This window comes from Dipodomys spectabilis, unplaced genomic scaffold (assembly GCF_019054845.1).
Source record: "Dipodomys spectabilis isolate Male_0828 unplaced genomic scaffold, ASM1905484v1 ptg000498l, whole genome shotgun sequence".
NCBI lineage: Eukaryota > Metazoa > Chordata > Mammalia > Rodentia > Heteromyidae > Dipodomys > Dipodomys spectabilis.
Window position 1 is genome coordinate 1,396,977 of NW_024871175.1, and position 12,010 is coordinate 1,408,986.

At 35.8% G+C, this 12,010-nt stretch overlaps 2 pseudogenes; one reads left to right on the forward strand and one right to left on the reverse strand.

Annotated features, from left to right (window-relative positions):
* Window positions 1-3,385: 3,385 nt before the first annotated feature.
* Window positions 3,386-4,080, forward strand: LOC122098970 (annotated as a pseudogene).
* Window positions 4,081-5,029: 949 nt separating this feature from the next.
* On the reverse strand, window positions 5,030-5,126 carry LOC122098987 (annotated as a pseudogene).
* Between the last annotated feature and the right edge of the window lie 6,884 nt (window positions 5,127-12,010).

Sequence of the window (12,010 nt, forward strand, 5' to 3'; positions counted from 1 at the left end):
TAAGTAACTGTAATATGAAAACTCTAAGTTCATAATCAATTTATACTTCCCTGGCGAAAGGAACTGCTCAGCTATAACATTCTTGATTTCTCGCTCAAAATAGTAGAAATCATATACTATCCCATGACTGAACTCTGCACTGCCTGGGGACCACATCTCTGTTTAACACAGTCATAGTGAAAGAACGACCTGCCAAATCCTGTTGGAAACAGACTGCAGATCTTATGGAAACAATCATTTCCACATTGCTCACCTAAGTTGTTTACCATTAGATGTATTTTGATTGCTTTTACACCCAACATTTTGAGAGAAATGTATTACTTTAAAATGTTCTTAAAGCAAGACTGATATAAAAATCACATTTGAGCCCAGATAAATATTTTACGTTTCATATACCCCAAAATGCAGTCTGGCCTATCATTAATGTTAGGAACAAGAGGTTAAAACTCATAGACACCAAGACTTACGTATGAATTTAAGACTCTCCAACTTGTGAATACAATTGGTTTAAAAAGACATCAATACTACTGCATTTTTTCAAAATGTGTTATGATAATGATAATGATAAACTATTAACACTTGAAAATAACTTATTTTCTTGGGCGTAGGACACAAAACACAAGATTAATCCTAATCATTTTAAAGACCTTTATTTATACTACAAATTCACTCTTCTACGTATACAGATTCTAAAACTAACTAAAGTTAAGAGACACAAAGGAAATAATTTAACTGCATCATCTATATTTAAAGGACTGTGTTAATAGAAAACAAATTTATACTAATAATTAGCTTATGAAATTCAATTACATTCTATTATTCTATTTCATTTACTTTCATAAAAATTGGGTTTTCATAAAATGATGCATAAAAAGCCTATATACCTACTTACATTTGCAGATCTTAACAATATTTATTTCGAAATGTCTTTAGCTGTACAGTCAATGAACTGAAATAATACTTAAATAGTCAAAATTTTTTCAGAAATTTAGGACTCGCTCTGGGATGTTATTTATATTGGAAAAGATATTTAAAAAGCCTTATTTGTTAAAGTTGCAATAGTTAATCCCACAAAAGAGCCATTCGTGAAGATCCCTTTGCATGTACAAAACAACTTCAAATACATCCACCATTTGGAGATGACACATGATTTTGTTTGTTTGTTTTTGAAAGGAATATCTAACAAGCATATCCACAATACTGATTTTCAGGCAATAAGATGGGATATTCAAATGTAATATGGAGTTGATTATCTTTTAGAATAGATATGATCTTACTAAGAAAGTTATTTTCAACAGAAATCTGGAAAGAGTTTATCGACCTTGTGTTTCACAGGAATAACCAGAGTGTAATACTTGTTTGGTCAAGTCAGTCAAACCCACTTCATGGGTAAATCTTAAATGTATAAACAATTTAAGAGATCAAATACATATTTTGTACTGACAATCAGCTTACACCAATAACTTACTACCTAATTATGTCTGTATCTTCTCACCTAACATATAATAAGAGCTGAAAGCGGTCTCTTTTATCTAACTTAATGTTGTAAATGCTTTGATTATGATGATGTTATTATTTGACAACTAAAATGTACAGAAGGGTGGTTCCATAGAAATGACATGACAGACACTGATAAATAAAATATTGCAACACAGTTAGATCTTTTCAGCCTCAACTTGTTCACAATGGTAAGCAACATTGCAACAGCACACACATACATATACACATACACACATGTGTTTACATGTACACACACACATATACAGGCTTGCTAAATTCAGGGTTTATTGTACAAAAAAGTTCAAATAAAATATTAGTGATTAGGACAAATGATAATTTACCTCATTACAAAATAATACACAATCCCGTCACCACGGGTGTTACATTTTACTTGCCTCGCCACATGTGACCACTTAATTTATTTTAATTAAGTAATTCATTCATTTGTTTGGTGCTAATACTAAGGCTTGAACTTAGGGCCTGGCTCTGTCCCAGAATTTGTTGGGTTTTTTTTTGTTTTAGTTTTCTCAAGGCTAGCATTTTACCGCTTGTACCACAGTACCATTTCTAGCTTTTGCTGGTTACCTTCAAATCAGAATCTAATGGATTTTTTTAATTTTTTCTTTTTTTGGGGTGTGGGTCCGGTCTTGGGGCCTGAACCCTGAGTATGTGTGCTGTCCCTCAGCTCTTCAGCTCAAGGCTAGCGCTCTACCACTTGAGCCACTGTGCCACTTCTGGCTTTTTTTCTTTTTGCTTATGTGGTGCTGGGGAATCAAACCCAGGGCCTCATGCATTCAAGGCAAGAGCTCTACCACTGAGCCACCTTTCCAGCCCCTGGATTTTTTGTTTCTTGGTCTGGTTTCAAACCTCAATCGTAAGATTTCATCTTTCTGATTAGCTAGGATTAAAGACATGAGCCATCAGCGTGGCTTCTATTATTCTTTTATGCTTATCTAATGCACGTGTTTAAATAGTAATTTAAAACGTAGATGATAAAAGCAAGATGTGCAGTGATGATATTGTTCTGTCAGAAATTCAAGTTAGTAATGTAAATTTCTTCGTAAGATCATTCGCAAAAAATATCATGATATAGTGTAAGAGAACTTACTATTGAACATATAAGCTTTAAGAGCTTTCTAATGGATCCAATATTTATTGTTACTCAACATTATAAAAAAATGTATAGTGCTGTAGTAAAATCGAAGTCCTTTGCATGACTACTTAAATTCTTTTGTTTTTTTTTTTTTAAAGACACTTGTTTTCATCTAATAAAGTAGGCCTGTCTATTGTTTTCATGTGATTTTGGTGATTGAAGGTGCTTAATGAGAAGTCAAAACATATTACTAGTCCTTTGCTATCTATTCTCGCTTTTTCTTCTTAGAGAATATAATCAAAACAATAGTTCAGGCTGGGAAGGTGGCTCAGTGATAGAGCGCTTGCCTTGCATGCCTGAGGCCTTGGGTTCTATTCCTCAGCATCACATAAGCAAAAAGAAAAAAGCCGGAAGTGGCACTGTGGCTCAAGTGGTAGAGCGCTAGCCTTGAGCTGAGGGACAGCGCCCAAGCCCAGAGTTCAGGCCCCACGCCCGGACCCAAAAATAAACAAACAGCAGTTCAGAATCAGCATAATATTATTGTTACATAATTATCCTAATTTATTTTGCTTTTATGTTTTTGGTTTCCTCATTTCACTTTCTGCTCTGACATTTCCCAGATCATTTTTATAGAAGTCATTATTTCATATTTTCTAATTCCTAGAATAAGCTGCACATAAAGACACCCATGGTCCTCATTTTGAGTCTGTACCTTTTAATATTGAGGAACATCTTTCCTCTGCTCTCCATAAATTCCCTACTCTCAAGTTAGAATAATTTTGAGTAGTAATAATGGAAAAAGAGAATAGAAATCATGGTGAAAAAACATATGCAGAAAATTCACTGGATATTTCTGACCAGTTCAATCTATGTAGGGAAATACATGGACACCTTATTCCCATTGGCATTCAAAGTCTCTGGTTAGGCAATTATGATGAAAATGAGGAACAAGATGAACAAGTGAGGAATGATATCAATTAAATGGAGAAGGATCCAAACAAATTTTTTCTTTGGGCTGCTGAAAATAATCAGCTTACTACAGTGTGGAGACTACTTTCCTAAAAGGCCACTCATGTGAATACTAGGGATGACGATGAATATACCCAACTTCATCAGGAAGCCTAAAGTGGACACTTAGACATTGTCCATGAGTTGGTGGCTCAGCGACAGATGCAGTAACTATAGATGGCTGGACACCCCAGCACAATGCATATATCTGGAATAATACCAGTGTGGCTTCTTTTTTACTTCATCATGATGCAGATACCAATGCCAAAACTAAAAGCCTCTTGACCCCCTTGCATCTTGATGATGAGAATTGAGATAGCAAAGATACTTTGGATATCCTTCTGTTGAACCCTTATGTCAATCCAGGCCTGAAGAACAACTTGGAAGAAACTGCATTTGATATGGCCAAAAGGAAAAGTATGTATCACTACATCTTTGAAGTTGTGGAAGGCTGTACAAATTGTTCTCCTCAGTCCTAATGGTTTGGTTAAGTTTCTTAATTTTCAAAAATGACAGTCCATCCTTTTATGTCCTTACAAAATATTTTCACAATCTAAATAAAAGAAATCTCGTTGTTTTTTTTTTTATTATTATTTGGTTGGTTGTGGGGCTTGAAGTCTGGGCCTGGGTGCTATACCTGCGTTCTTCGGCTGAAAGAGAGTGCTCTACCGCTTGAACCACAGCTCCGCTTCCAGTTTTCTAGTGGTTTATTGGAGATAAGAATCTCACGGACTTTCCTGCTCGGGCTGGCTTTGAACTGAGATCCTCAGATCTCAGCATCTTGTGTAGCTAGGATTATAGGCATGGGCTACTGGCACCTGGCAACAACAATCTCTTACTGTAAAAATTCATGGATTCTGTGGAATACTTCCAAGTGAATTGCCTGCATTTGATGTCAAAATATATTCAAGAGTTTTTATATACATCTATAATAATTTCTGCAGAGTTGGTTATTTTTTAATCAGAAATAATTTTAACTTATCTTTTGAAATGAGTAGTAGAGAAACTAAAGTATTTCTGGTCATTGCCTGAAAATAGTATATTTTAAAATATTCTATAATCTATGTTTGTATAATGTCCATAATCTTTTTTTATTCTCTCCTAGTTATACTCTAAATTCTACATTGTTTTATAATATATAGGTTCATTAGTATGTCCTTTCAGATTGCATTCCAGATAGAAACATTTTAAGATTCTTTTTTTTCCTAGGTCCTTATACTGTTTTATTTCTTTGGGAGAAAGTGACAAAGTTGTCTATTTTCAACAGTTTTGTAAAGGTTATGCTATGTAAAGGCCTTTCTAAGGTGAAGATTTTATACACTGAGGTCAAACTAACTTTTAATTATATGAATTACATGTATTATTACATTTGTAATTTTGTAATCAGCTTTTTAATAACTGTTTTTCATTTCTTGAATCTGAAGAATGAAAAATATGGAATACTTCACAAATTTTCATATCATCCTTGTGCAAGTGCCATGTTAATCTCTGTATTTTAATTTGGGTATACGTGTTGCTGTAGCATGTAGTGTCCTCTAAATTTAAGTAGTTAATGATGCAATCTTTAAACAGGCTTATATCCTTGGGTGCCTATTTGTAACAAGGAAACCTTATTGTTCCTAACAATGCGATTGATCTTATTTCCCTAAAATTCTGTGAATACTGGAAAAAATTATATTGTTCAGTCGATTGCTCACATTTGAAATATTTTGTGTCAATAATTATTTTAAGTCTTTTTCATTTGGGATTTGATTGTAATTTCAAAAATTTATAGCTAGGTCCAAAGGTGATGGCTTTTTCAAGTACTTATTTATCCAACTGAGTTACCTTTGTGGAGCTAATGGATTGAAAGTAAGCCTTGCTTAAGAGCTACTTCTAAACCTCTACAGCTGAAATTTTCCCAAATGAGGTCTTACAGGCACAAATATCTCCCTGACTCTTTACCCTTCTTCCATGTAGGAGCAGACCAACCAGAATATCTTACCCTGACACCCTAGATTGTCTTACTTGAACAAAACAAATCTTAGTTACAAGGGATCATAGAGAGATGAACATTTCAGACAGAACTGTTCAGACTAGAACGTATTTATCAAAATATAATTGTTTATTTTACCTACCATTTCAAAAGTAGCTAAAGACAAGGGGGAGAATAAATTGTTCATATGCATTTATTACCTAATGTCTTGGCCTGTCTACCATCCAACCATGCAGGAATTACACTACTGCCTTTCTATCATCAAATATTTTCATAGTGGCAGTGGAAGTCCCTATGTTTCTCCTCATTATTAGGCCTTAAATTGTTAATGTTTTAATCACCATGTTTCCTCATGCTTCCAGGCTATAAATTTACAAATGGTAAAGCGTTAGGTCTAACCCTATCAAACACTAAGTTAGAGAAAATAGAATAATATTTTGAAACATAGTTGCCTTTGAAACCCTAACCACAACAGAACAATGAAAAACATGTGCCTTTTTATTATATTATACATAGTTATCTATTTTATATTTATATGTGCTGATTTCATACTTCACACAGTGAAACTTACTAGAATTAGTTGATAATTTGGCATATTGATATTTATTTATTACAATAAATACAATTGGAATATGAAAAATTAGGTTTAGAAAATATTTTAGAATATAAAAGTTATCAGTACCATGTCTTCGGTATAAATTTGTGATACCTTGTAAGTGTTCTTGATCTTCTGAATTCACATGGTAAAAAACAATGTTTTCCTCTAATCTATAAGGGATTTTACTCTGCTTCTCATGCATCATGGAAACAGAAAATAATTCAAGACCCATCTCAATTTCTCATTTCCTATATTTCAGGGCCCAAATATCTTGAGATGCAGAAATTAGCAGTAAGCAATTGTGAAATTCAAGGCAACTTAAAAGGAAGGAAGAGATCACAAAATCTGAGAGAATGTACTGTAATTCAAATTTTCAATTTACAGATGACCAGCCATTATGAGTGAACAAGATCTCAAAGTGTCATAAGATTATTTTTAGTACCTCTCCTCTAATGATTAATGAAAGATTTCAGTCCAGCATAAATTGGTTAAAAAATAGTTCCTGGAAGAATAGATCCATAATTGGTCTACCAAGTCATGGAAAACTTGACTTAGAGGTCAAATGCAATTCAGAAAAACATTAATTGAAAAGCTCCTTAGTGCTTCAAAACACAAGTACTTCAGTACAACTTGGTTCTGTGCTATAAAAATGTTGTCACACTCAAACCAATGTTAACATATATTTAATCTCCTGAAAATGTATTCCTTTTCAAATAAACTTTTTAAAATCACATTCTCCAAAATAACATTTGACAATTAGATGATATTTAGTGACATTACAAGTTTTTCAAGTGTAGAGAGGAAGTTAAATAGAGTTGATTTATTTACCCAGCACTAATGCCAAATAGGTTCGACCATTTATTAAACTGTAGAAATAGTACAACCCACCACTTTTGTTGTTCAGTAGGTACCTTCCAGAAATGTGTTAAATAGATCAGCCTCCCATATTTCAAACCCAAAAGTTAGCTAATAAAGTAAATTTCATCGCTTAATAAGGTACATTTTAAAAAGTCACAAATAATTGCCTTATCATATGTTGTTTTATGTTTTCCCTATCTGTCTAACATAGTAAGAAATATGACTTTATGTCTTGAATTTGGATACTCTTCAGAGATATGACATAAAATCTGTCTTCTATTTCTATCATATTTCTCTATAGTAGTAAATTTTAGTTTACTTCTTTTTCCAAAACTCATACATAGAATAAAGTATTATCCCATGTTAAGTTAAATAATCACACACTATTGTACAAAGCCATTTATAAAAATTTGTAGTTAGGAATATATTCTAAGCCATTTTTAAACTTTCTTGTTGACTAAAGATGAATCTTCCAAATGGATGAGAATAACAGCATGTCTAGGTGTTTCACGTCTCCAGACTTGCAAATTGTTATTGCAGATGAATGAATTATGGAAATAAAAGCTGACATCAGTTCAAGTATATGCAGCATTGACATTCCATGGAATGTATATAAACCTGTCAAATTATCAACAGACAGTTTAACAGAATGACTATTAGGAATTTGAAACCAGAGAGGAATAATAGTAAAGACATAGAATTAATGAAAAATGGAACAAGGGAGATGTACAAGTACTTACGTTGAAAACAAAAATTGCAACTTTGGTGGGGGGGAGGAAGATTGTGTGGGGGGCGGGGGGAGAATGGGAAGGGATGGGAAGGGGAAACAAAGGCGGAGGCTACAATACTTGATAAGAAATATACTCCTTATCTTGCCCATGTAATTGTAACCACTCTGTACAGTATTTTCACAATAAAAAAAGAAAAATAGAACAAGGGGCAAGTACAGCTATAATACTCAATGTACACATGCGATAAAGGAAGTGTTAAATCAGAACTAAATCTTGGAGAAGGGGTAGGAATGATAGAAGGAGTGACTCTGATCCAGGAGCATTGGACAATTTGATATATTTAATTGTAACACACTTGCACAACCTTTTGAAATTCAGTGAAAAAACACAAAAAGCAAAAACACATAAAAATCACAACCAGGGCTGGGAAGGTGGCTCAGTGGTAGAGTGCTTGCCTTGCATGCATGAGGCCCTGGGTTCGATTCCTCAGCACCACATAAGCAGAAAAAAGCCAGAAGTGGTGCTGTGGCTCAAGTGGTAGAGTGCTAGCCTTGAGCTGAAGAGCTGAGGGACAGCACCCAGGCCCAGAGTCAAAGGCCCATGACTGGCAAAAAAAAAAAAAAAATCACAACCAAACATCAATCTCTAGAGAGTATGAATATGATCCCTCAAAATTTTAAATAGTTAATGAAGGGCAGTCTTGGGAAAAACAAACAAAGCTTTTAAAAGAGGGCAGTTTGGGGTTGGGGAGAATTTTCAACAGATTTAAGTAGATTGTCTAAGATTATAAATCACCTACATCTGCTGCAAACCTTATCTTTCTTCTTCGAGTTCTCTTTGTCTGAACTGGATAGTCCTGTCCTCAGCCACACTTGATAGCTTAAAGATACTCTGGAAGAAACAAGATCAAGAACATATTACCATAGATTGTTACTGGAAGTAAGTGAAAGTAATTGTTAATGGATGTGGAAACTGATCCCAGGAGAGGAATTGAACACAGAGGAATTTAAAAGTTCAAGTGAACTTTTGCTTTCCTTTTTACTGTACAAGAAAAGAATCTAAGGCTTGAAGGAAACTTGCTGTTTTGAGTGTCTTCTTTACTCATATAAACTTGTCTGTAAACTTCTAGTTGAGAGCATTACAAAAGTAAACAATGTGCCGTTTGAAGGCCAGCATAGAAGAAGAAGAAATAATGTTGTTTTAAAAGTATTGTACTGCAAAGAAATAAAGATATGGAGGCTTTAACGTGTCTTATGAATGGATGTTTCACTCCTGAGCTGATTCTCTTGTTGTACGATTCAGTTATCAATTCCTTTAGTCTGGTCCTGAGTTCTCCATAGCAATAAGGATTCCAAAAAAGCAAATTGCAGTGAGTATGATCAGCAAAAGCAGCCTCTTCAAAAGCAGCCTCTTCTCAGACCAGTACTCCTTTAAGTAGGGTCCCAAAGAAATACCTGGGGTTTCTTTTATTTGCTTGTTTGTTTAGTTTGTGCTGGCTCTGGGGCTTGAACTCAGAGGCTGGACCCTGTAACTGATCAATTGTCTTTTCTGTCCACCTACCTGCAAAGCTAGTATTCTACTAATTTAGCCAAAACTTTACTTCTGGATATTTTGGTGTTTAATTACAAATAAGAGTTTGACAGACTCTCGTGCCTGGGTTGGCTTTGAACTAAGATAGTAAGAAATCCAAGTGACATCAACTGTATGGACTTCTGTCTTAAACCAAGAAATATAAGATGAAATTTATTATAAAGCTAATATTTGACAATTTTTAAAAGAAGAGAATATTTTCAGCAAAGAAGCCATAACTTTAAAAACTCAGCAAAAGTAGGTGCACTGAATCATTTTGGAATTATTTTCTCTGCTTACAAAGATTACTGTTGATGTCATCATTCCTTTTGGGGAAACTTAAAGTCATATTTGCACTTTTTTGTTAGTTGTGGGGCTTGAACTCTGATCTTGGGTGCTGTCACTCAGCTCTTCAGGTCAAGTTGAGCACTCTACCACTTTAGATACAGCAGTACTTCCAGATTTCTGGTGGTTAATTGAATATCAGTGTCTCATGGACTTTCCTGAACAGGCTGGCTTTGAACCACAATCCTCTGGTCTCAGCCTATTGAGTAGCTAGGATTACAGGCATGAGCCATCAGCACCCCGCTCATATTTGCATTTAGTGCAGTTAATGACACTAAGTAGACAAAGAATGGAAATGTGAATCAAATGATGTGACATTGCAGGTTTTCAGAATAATAGAGGTAGCAATAAATATGTCCTCTTTTTCCATTTTGTTACATTAATGACTTATGAGCTATGAGACCCTTGCATTAGCATCCTCTTCCATCTGTGTAGGTGTATTTTGTTTCAGGAAATGTTCATAGAGAAAGAGAAAGACAGATTATTAGAAAGCAAAGGAGATCATGTATGAAAGAACAGCATAGAAGGAGATACATTTATCACCCAGAGATTAAGAACTAGCTTAAGAGGTTTAGAATGCTAAAGGCAACGAGGAATATTCCTAGGTGACAACAAGTTCTTCAATAACCGAAAATGATTCCCTGGAACACTTTCTGCTATATCTTAGTTACTATCATTTATTCCTTCCATCTGGAGTTATTCCTTCTGTTCTGTCACAACTGTTAACTAGCCTCTGCCTTTTTGGTGCCAAGACTGGCCAAGAAGGTTTCCAAATCTCACTTAGACTACCTTTCTCATTCTGATTAGAAGTGACCACTCAAAACCCTGGAATCTTTGAATTTACAGAATTAATCTTCACCTGACATCTAAGCATATTCCTGGCATTAATTGCTGTGACCTAATGAACAAAACATGTTTTCAACACACTATCCTAATATAGGTAACGTACATGAATTAGGGACTATTGTCAGGTATCAGTATGGAAAGAGGAATTATATATTCCAAGTATGGGTTCTTTATTTTTTTTCATTTACTAACTAAATGTTGCTGTTGTTTTTGTTTTTGTTGCTGTTGTTGTTTTGCCAGTCCTGGGACTTAAACTCAGGGCTAGGGAATTATGCCTCAGCTTTTTTTTTCTAAATGGGAACACTCTACCACTTGAGGAACAGCATCCTTTCCAATGTTTTTTTTTCTGTTTATGTGGTACTGAGGAATTGAACTCAGGGTTTCATGCATGCTAGGCAATCAACATACCATGAAGCCACATTCCCAGAGCCCTTAATGACTTTCTTAAGATGGCATTACATTTTCATTCGGTGACTATGTATCATAACTTTGGATAGAAATTTTTGGTAGAAAAGTACATAGAACAAAATACTAACTCCAGTAAAGCTAGATGGAAAATGAATGATCGTCACGGTCTAGCCAGGGCATAGAGGGGCTTACTTCATGGACCTGGTACAACAGAATGAGTGAAACAGCTCCTGACCCACAACCCACCTCCAGAATGAGAGGTAAACCTTGGTTTCAGCCACTTGGGGACGCTGGCCCACCTCCTCCAGCACCCATTCAAATCAGTTTCTATGAGGGAGAGAGATTGAAAGAAGGAAGATCAGAATTACACTTAAGCCAGGTGCTGGTGGGTCAGGCCTATAATCCTAACTACACAGGAGGCTGAGACATGAAGATCATGGCTCATAGCCAGCCCGGGCAACATGAAGCACCTGCAATTTTCCAACAGATCACTCACCTGAGCACAGTCAGGCTGTACAAGGAGATAGATGATCTGTCTCTCTCTGTCTTTCTCTCTGTCTATCTCTGTCTCTGTCTCTGTCTCTGTCTCTGTCTCTGTCTCTGCCTCTGTCTGTCTGTCTGTCTGTCTGTATGTCTCTCTCTCTCTCTCACACACACACACATAAACTCAGAGCAGTGCCTCTCCTGAGTTTGTTGGAGACCAGATGGACAGGGAGCACCAGCAGAAGCTGGCAGAGCTGGGAAATGTGATCACCCATGAGAAATGTTGACAGCAGGGGAGGGGGGAAGAGGCCTATTGTATGTGTGTGTGTTGGGGCGGGAGCGTTCCTCCCAGATATTCACATCAGTTCTAACCACCAGAACCCTCACCTCCCTACTGGGTTTTTCTGGGACTCTCTTCAAGTGAAAGGGTGACCCAGCACAGAAGACAAGGGCTCACACAGCAAGGGGGGAGGTCTATCTTCATAATCCAACACCCTCCACCCAAGTAAAAAGGAAAAGACCCCAGAAGGCAGGTGTGAACATGCTGCATTCAAACTCTGACTAAAGACACCAGGTTCCCACCAGGGAGAGGAAGG